This window comes from Copadichromis virginalis, linkage group LG17 (assembly GCF_057382275.1).
Source record: "Copadichromis virginalis isolate Kocher_CV1m ecotype Utaka linkage group LG17, C_Virginalis_male_GT1.1, whole genome shotgun sequence".
Taxonomy (NCBI): domain Eukaryota; kingdom Metazoa; phylum Chordata; class Actinopteri; order Cichliformes; family Cichlidae; genus Copadichromis; species Copadichromis virginalis.
In genome coordinates, this window is record NC_140634.1 from 17,928,428 (window position 1) to 17,936,898 (window position 8,471).

Genomic DNA, 8,471 nt, shown 5'->3' on the forward strand with positions numbered 1-8,471 from the left:
CAGCTCACTCCCAGTGAATATCTGAGCATCTTCAGCTTGGCCTCTATCGTCTCCAAACCATCACAGCTGGTCTCATCTCCATCTTTAAACCTTCACTTTTACTCTTGATGCTCTCCTTCACTTGCAGATCTCCCCTGACACTCGTCTCCACCCACTCCACTCTGCATGCACCTCTTTTCTGCACTGTTCATTTTAAGCATTTTCTGTATTACTTGTAAACTCAAGTTGCATTTGCTCTCATTACTTCAGGAGTGGGCAACTCCAGGCCTCAAGCGCTGGTGTCCCTCAGGTTTTAGATCTCACCCTGGGTCAACATACCTGAATCAAATAATGAGTTCATTTGCCTCTGGAAAATTTCAAGACATATTGAGGAGGTAATTTAGCATTTAAATCAGCTGTGTTGGATCAAGGACACATCTAAAACCTGCAGGAAACCGGCCCTCGAGGCCTGGAGTTGCCCACCCCTGCATTACTTAATTTTTTGGGGTTATTTTTCTTGAAGTCGTACAGTTAAAGCCTTAGAAAGGCTACGGTTAGCAGTGAAATTACTTGATTAACTTATTTCCTAAACACGATTGGGTTAAAATGCAAGAGTTCCCACTTTTTCAAAGCTCGGGTCTTAATATCTGTTTTGCCATGAGACCGGGCTGAATGCAATCAAAAAGCTTCTGGTACCAGAGATCTTTCCTTTTTCTGTCCAGGCAGATACACTTTATGGAGAGTACACTTCCTGATCATCAGGGAGACCATTGCCCCTAATTCTGCTGGCGATAAACACACCCCTGCCACAGCAGCCTCACCTGTTTCCAATCCCATCAGCCCTGTTGTGTAAACATTGTCCTTGCTTTGGTTCGTTGTTCTGTTTGTTGTCCTGTCTCACTCAGTCTTACTCTGAAAGCAAGATCATTGTTTTCATAGCACCACGCAGACGTCACCTCAGGTAAGTTTTACAGTTCAGTAATAAAAAACTTACATAAAGGTGAAATGTTTGCATGGACGTCCCCCAAAACCAGAAACAAAGCACCTGTTTGCTCATAAATATTCGCCTGTGAGCAACACCTTGTCTGGAAATAAGACAGAAGGTAGGACAAAGAAAGAAGTCTGATGATCACTAGAGTGAGATGGTGAGTAACTGTGCCACATGACCATGCCCTTCTGCAGCTCGGGGGAGATGGGGGGGCTGACAGATGTGACAGATGTGATAAATGGTTTGTAATGAAGCGTCACAATCGAGCTTGTTGATTAACAAAAACTGAAGGTTTGTATTGCAGAGACGGAGGAGGAGGAGCTGATGATGTGTGCAGGCTTTTCTGTCACGTAGTCACTAACCGGTGTCATACAGAGGGGGGGGGGCTCTGTCTCCTTGTCAAGGACCTAATTACCTGCAGTGAGAGTGGAGGGGAGGAATACAACAGAGGCCTCTTATTTTTGTTTCCTGAATGCACTGTGAGTTATTATAATTATCGAATTATAAGTAAAAACACCTACTCCACTGTTGCAGCTTTGCATGATACACACTTTTAAAATCACAAATGCTACTCACTTGTTTTATCACCTATCTGAAACAAGCTGTTGTCTCTTTAAGGTCCCCCTTCCTTCTGATTGGCCAGCTTTTGGAAGTCAGTCAAGGGGCCGGATCATGTGAGCTGTACCAGAGCTAGTCCCATAGTCATCCCACTTCCTGTTAATCTCAGTGTACAGAAAGAGGTCAGCAGGGGGCGCTCTGAAAAAGTAATCAGTGGTAAGAGTCAGTAATTATTTTCAGCTCGACAGCAGCTGCTCGCATCTTCACACCTCACATCAAAATCGAGGACACAGTACAGCGGCTCAAGATGCTCATGTTTCACAGAAAGTTGTTTTACTGCAACAGAAACCAGCAAAGCCTCCACAAATTAAGCTGTCCCGGCCATTTTCACCAAAAAAATGATGAAAGTTTCCTGAAAATAAAAAAAATATCTTTGCTTATTCAGAGGTACTCTGTGAATATGCTGTGTCTGAAGCAGCTAATTGAGCAGTTTGGGGGTTTGTTTTGTTGCCTCTAACCGACTGGACAAATACCTGGTGTGGGCTGAGGGTAAGGATCCAGCATGCACCTCCAGGACTGAAGAATGAAGCCAAATCATTTGGATTCATCTCCCGTAGAGGCAGCTGCGCAGGTGTGTGGTCAGGCAGGTGGGGAGGCAAAGCAAAGACATGAGTACCTGCAGCCTTCAGGCGTTTACTGACCCAGGGGTGCTGCAGTAATTCACAGTGGCATGCTGTCAGGCAGACGGGGGGTTAACTAACAGGAGATGTATGACGCCACTAATGGGAAGCTTTTAGCACCACAATTACCCTCTAATTTTGATTTCACACTGGGCCTCTGCTTGCCAGTTATTATTCCAGAGATATGCATGATTCATTCATCGCACCAGTGCACTGAGTAGAAAGCACGACTGCATTTATCTGCAAACATCCCATGTTTGGACCAAACCAGCATCTGTCTGCATCAAAGCTTCTCCTGACTGTCCTCTGCTTCAGCATATGAACAAGGGCTGCAGTTCATTTTGACTCTACTGAGAGTTGAAGACAACTGAACTTCCTGTTCAGTGAACGCTACGTGACTTTGGAGCAGAGGCTGTCGGTGTTGGTGCTGAAGTTCAGAGTTCAGTTAGTATCCAAGAGTTATTTCAGCTTCAGGTCTCAAAGTGATGTGAAACTAAAGAGGGTCAAGTAAAAAAGGCCAAAGTCACACAGTAGTTAGCGAATGTTTGCAGACAAGTTAGCGTCTTCTGCAGCAATCAGCTTGTGACCAGTTGGAGGTTTTTGGTGCAGCAGTCTCTTTGTGATTGATTTTCACAAAGTGACACTGTCAGGAGTTGTGTCGTGGACGAGAGGAAGAAGGAACCCAAACGCAGGACTCGCAGGTGGGTGAAGACTGGTGAGGATTTATTATAAGGAGTGGATGAACAGAAGGTAAACGGACACTGACTGGCTGGAAAACTGAATGGCTGACTGAACTGAGGAAACGCACGGGAAGGACATCACATGAACATCAACATCATCAATGACACGACAGAGAACTGGTGAAACCGAGGAACTTAAATACACAGGTTGAATGATGACAATGATTGGAAACAGGTGAGTACAGGGCTGAACATAATCTGACTAATGACGCGGGAGACAAGCTGACACGGGGAAAAAACAGGAAGTGAGGACATTAATGTGGCGAACTAAACTGAACATGAACAAACTGAAATCACTGGGTCAACGACCCAGGAACCCTGACAGACACCCAGCAACATTGGTCAGCGGGTCGAAGAATCCATATTTTTCCATAGTAACTGGTGGTTGACATTATTTGAGAGAGCCCCACACAAACTGAGGAACAAGAAGTCTTTTTAAGACCCGTCTGTTCTAACTTCACTTTTATATAGAGCTCATGAGTTAAATACAAACTGTCTAATCATTTATTCTTTTTGTTTCTAATAAGCTCTGGAAGTAGATGAAGGGCTACCGTGGTGTCACGCCTGGCCTGTGTTTCTGTTTTGGTTTTATTGACTGATGCGAACTTGAATCTGTTTCCTCTCAGCAGAACATGTGGCGGCATAAATCACAGTTCTTTGGCGTGTAGGGGCTGGGGTTGTGTCTTTGCATCGTTTCTGCTTCATTTCAGAATTTGTGGACAAAACCAGCTCGCGGGTGTAGCGTCGTCCTTCGAAGCGTGAGCTGCATGATGATGAGTGGAGGACAGGTGCAACATGCAGTCAGTCCTCTAAGTATAGACCCCCCTTCTCTCTGACCCTCCCTCCTCCACACCACCAACTGAGCATTCCTCCCGCTCCTCTCCGCGGGGACAACAATGCAGCAGCTCAGATGACGGATGCTGAAAAGCCTCCCGCTGTCACGCCACCAAACACTGATCACCGAATATTGCCAGCGATGGAGGCAGAGCAGCTGCTCCTCGGCAGAGCAGCTGCTCCTCAGCAGAGCGGTGACTCTCTGCACTTCAACGTCTTATCAGATGTTATGGTTAATGTTCAGTATTTGGTGTCTCGGTCCTGAGAGTCTGAAGTGGAATGACGGCTCTTATCAAATTTAGAGAAAGATTTCTAAAATTGTCATTTGCAGTTTGATTTCATTAGTATGACTCACACATAGCAGACACATTTGGGCCCAATTGGGCTCTGGTTCTGGTTTTCATGGTCCTGCACACCTGATATCTGGCCCATATCAGGTGGGCCTGCAGCTGAGTTGTCCAAAGAAAACTGCAGACATGGCCACATGTGGACCCAACAGTCCAAGATTAGAATAATGTGACACAATGGAAACACAGATGAGTACTCTAAACTGTGCAAGGTTTATTTGTACTTTTATATTTTAATTTATCTGTGCAGCTAACATTATAATAAAGTAAAAGTCATGAACGGCTTGTTAAATATGAGCTTTGGAGAGTTTAAAGTTAGGTTTTTGAGGTTTTTCTTCTCATTTGCTGTTCTACATATTCTGTCTGTGTTTGAAATCCCTGAAACGCCTTGTTGGCATGCAGAGTTTTCTGTTACTTATCTATGTCACCATGTTACATGTCTTACATAATGCCAGCCTGGCAGCTCATTTGGCACACTCTCAAACATGGAACAAACAGCCACTTTTGCTGAAACTCAAACACAAAAATATCTCAGCTGCCAGCAAAGTGCACCAAATGAAGCACTGATGGCTGCAGAGGAAACACGTGCACTCTCAGGATCTGAAGACATCGTGGATTACATTTATTTTTGGTCCTCTCAACTAGAGAATCTTTGGCATTAGCATGTTGTCCAGCTAATGTGGCTAACATTTCCATTAGCTTTGCTGATATCCCTAAAGACCAGAGGGACAAACAAAAAGTATTTCCTGATAGGACATATAAAACATGCAGTACTGTGCAAATGTCTTGAGCCATTCCTCTCTTCTTTAAATTTTAGAGGAAAATTAGAAACATGTGCAAACATGTATTTAAATACAGCATATAAGGCAAAACATTTTACTATTCCAACAAGCTTGAAAATGAACATTTGGCGCAAACACCTTCATTCTTTAGCTCAGTCTGACCTCTCTGAGCTAAAGGTTGAAGAGATGACACGCAGAGATGACGGCTCTCTGTCATCTCTGTAAGGATCTTCAGGAATAGTTCTCCAGGCTTCTTGAAGGACATTCAAAGCTCTTCTGTGGATGTTTCTGCCTTTTTTTGTGGTCTCCGTCAGGATGATCCCACACTGCTTCATTAATGCTGAGGTCAGGTTTCTGGGGCGGCCGATCCATAACTGATAGTGTCCCTCTATGTGTTTCTATCTAGGTATGTTTTTACTCCATTGGCAGTCTGTTTGGGATCATTGTCATGCTGAAAAAGGGAGCTGCTGCCAATCAGATGTTTCCAGATGTTACTGCATGGTGGATCAAACTCTGATGGTACTTTTCTGGTCTCATAATTCACCAGTTTTATCTCAGATCTCATACACGACTGCCTGAAATGCAGCTGTTGGACCTCCTCCTGACATCCACAGTGTAAATCCATCTCTCCATCAGAGATGCGCCTCTGATCGTCAGTTCAGTTCTTGTGTCATTTTCATACATCTGTCAGGTCTTTGCTGGATTTATTCCTGTTTCTTAAGAACATGGCTCTGAAATACTATTCATCTGCCATACCTGTTTTTTTAGGCATCACACTGTTCTTCTTCACTTGTCCAGTTTCCTGTACTTGGTCTATGAACAAGACGAACTCCATGTGTAAGTATTAATAATGAATATGTACACCTACAAATTTATCAGATTTGAAAAAAAAAACCTCATGAAAGTGTTGTTGTAGGAACACTGCTAAACGTTGGAGTGACATTAAAGCGGTCAGATGTGTTGAGTGATGGAGGCGCTCAGCGTGAGCAGACATGTTGCTCCTGCAGTGTATTTGTGGGACAGACCTGACCGTCTTCTGCTGCTCTCAGACATGATTTTATCTAAAGAGCTCTGTGTGTCACATCGTCTTCTTTTTATCTGAGAGGCTTGTCACATCTCTTTAGGAGGCCTGCTGACTTAAACAGACAGACCAGAAACTCTACTGCATATAAAACAGTGGTCTGGATTTATCTCGCATCACCGGCTTCTAACAAAACGCCAGCGACAGGAAACCTGAGTGAGGTAAAATATTCACCCCTTTAAGCCTAAAACCTCAACAAACCGACTTCCTTGCGGAAATGATTCTTTGTTGTGTTTGTTTTTGTTCCTCCATCAATCAAATGACCTCTCCTTATTTAAGGAGCTGGCAGTTATTAGATTCTTTATTTGTTATGGTACTTAGTACAAACTCGGTCATAGAAATACAACAAAATATGATAAAAATTGTATTTTTTAGGCTTTTTCAGCTTTGTGTGACAGGAAGTCTAAATGTGTATTAGGTACTTTTTTCTTCTCCAATGTGTGAACAGATTCTGATGTAACAGCCTGTGTACTGTTTCCTATGTGAATCTTACACTAAAATCCAAAGGATGAGTTGTTTATGCCCCATGTGCTTCAGTGCTGAACTGCACAGCATGTATCTGACATTTGGAGTTTCAACACATCCACTGATGCTCTGGTACATACAGAACATGCAGAGCAGAGCAGGACAGTTTTTGTGCCTCATGTTTTCAGACGATGTTAGCTCACACACTTTTCTGAAGTTACTAAAAGCGCTTTTAAGGCATGAGAACTCAGATTTGAATCCACAATGAACTTACACTTTAAATCAAGCCTAATGGAACCGATGAAGGTGCGAGTCACCTCATCACAGAGATCGTTACTGAGTGAAAGACGGTACAGACATCAATTTACACTAATAATAATAATAATGGATTGGATTTATATAGCGCTTTTCAAGGCACCCAAAGCGCTTTACAATGCCACTATTCATTCACTCTCACATTCACACACTGGTGGAGGCAAACTACAGTTGTAGCCACAGCTGCCCTGGGGCAGACTGACAGAAGCGAGGCTGCCATATCGCGCCATCGGCCCCTCTGGCCAACACCAGATCTCAGTGGCACTAAGTGGCAGCTGCAGGTCGAGGTCGGCCTCTTGTATCACAGCTGGTGACTTTGAATGTGATCCAGCTCTCAGACAATTACTCAGTCTAATTGGCTGCTGTGGTTTCTTCACAGCTCTCAGATCTGCTAAGATAAACACCTGGTTAAACTTTGTGATTGTTACAGCGAATGGGATGAGTTGTGTGGAGAAAATAAAGGAGGATCCAAGCGCAGGCACTCGTGGAGGTACGAAGGAGATTTATTGTAAAAAATAAAACACAAGGTGGAAATGGCAAACAGAACTAAAGATAATCTGAACTGGGAACAACAAAACTACTAAACATGAAGGTGGGTGAGCAGAGGCACATGGAGGTAAATCGCAGGGAGAACACAAGGATGAAACAGGAGATTTACAGACCAACCAGCAACTAGCAAACGAGTAGATGTTGTCATGGTCCGGGTGAATACGGGGTGTTTCCACTCTGCTGGGCTCCACCTTCAGACGGAGACTCCAATCAGCTTCCACACCTGTTTCCAATCAAGTCACCTGCATATAAGACCAGCGTTCACGACAGACCCCTGCCAGATCTTCTGCTAACACATGTTAGTGCTAGGCCGCCAGAACTCTGGATTACTGTTTTTTTCTCCTCCTACGTTTTCTTTCCTTTTTCGCCATAGGACCCATCTGCCTGCCTCCCTGCTCAGCTCCCCACTCCAAGCCTATTCTGGATCTGCTTTGGACACTCCTCACCCGGAACCCCCTGGACACTCCCTCCTCGATTGACACTTCAAATCTGCAACGCGTAAGCCCAAACCACCATAGCCTAATCCTCCAGCTGTGATTCATTGAGACTACCACTGACTACTTTCCTCCTCTCATCATAGTGACTTCACACCTCCCTCCAAGCCGCTGCCCCCTTTCTCCATTCCCCGGATCCCTCTGTGGAATCCAGCCCTCAGAGTTTCTCGTTCACAGTTTTGCCTCACAGTTTTCCGCTCATAGCTTTCACAGTTCATAGCATGCATAGGTTATAGCATTCTTAGTTTTCTGTTTTGTAACTTCGCTCAGCTCTGTAAATAAACTTTGTGCTCACGCCCGTTTTGCCTCCCTCTGTGTCTGCATTTGAGTCCACACCCACTGCCTGGCCCTCTCGGCCGTAACAGATGTGACTTAAATACACACAGGCTGTATCCCACTTCAGGGTCTGCAGCCTTAAAGTACGCAGCCTTAACGGTCCACAAGGGCCGCGTACTCAAAGACCGCTAAGGCCGGAAGTGCGAGGTTTCTGAAATGGGACGGTCTAGCCTCCGTCGCGCTGCCCAGGTTGCCTAGCAACCATGATACTAACAGCTGGAAACGTTTCATACAGCATTGTTTGACAGAAATGAAGGAGAACATATTTTGTTCATTTGTTTGTTTGTTTCTACGTGAGCTTTGATCATTCTCTGTAAGATTAA

General features: G+C 44.4%; 1 long non-coding RNA gene across 4 annotated transcripts; it reads left to right on the forward strand.

Moving 5' to 3' along the window:
• The first annotated feature begins 2,869 nt into the window (after window positions 1-2,869).
• LOC146689255 (uncharacterized) lies at window positions 2,870-8,110 on the forward strand. 4 transcript variants are annotated; one of them, XR_014915945.1, is made up of 5 exons: window positions 2,870-3,120; window positions 5,315-5,427; window positions 5,677-5,745; window positions 6,033-7,816; window positions 7,899-8,110. It is a non-coding gene; the product is annotated as an uncharacterized LOC146689255 (long non-coding RNA). The 4 variants fall into 4 exon arrangements; XR_014915944.1 differs by having other exon boundaries at window positions 6,033-7,616; window positions 7,692-8,110; XR_014915946.1 differs by having other exon boundaries at window positions 6,033-6,150; window positions 7,692-8,110.
• The last annotated feature ends 361 nt before the right edge of the window (window positions 8,111-8,471 follow it).